The sequence below is a fragment of the Pelobates fuscus genome, chromosome 1 (genome assembly GCF_036172605.1).
Source record: "Pelobates fuscus isolate aPelFus1 chromosome 1, aPelFus1.pri, whole genome shotgun sequence".
NCBI lineage: Eukaryota > Metazoa > Chordata > Amphibia > Anura > Pelobatidae > Pelobates > Pelobates fuscus.
In genome coordinates, this window is record NC_086317.1 from 202,188,810 (window position 1) to 202,189,042 (window position 233).

The window sequence follows — 233 nt, forward strand, 5'->3', positions numbered from 1 at the left end:
TTCTACGATAGAACCAATATAGAACGTGACCAATAATGATGAGAATTTATAATGTATTCCTTTAGTTTAGTTCTATAGTGAATAAGGGACGCTTTGATGATTGGCTAGATGAATGGGCGTGGTTTTCTGAGATTCTACACCGTGATTGGTAGAACCTCTACACCGTGGGCGGCGTTCCAGAAAGCTGTACTGGGCTGGCGTGCCGAGTTCCAGTTCTATAGGGAGCTCCCGAG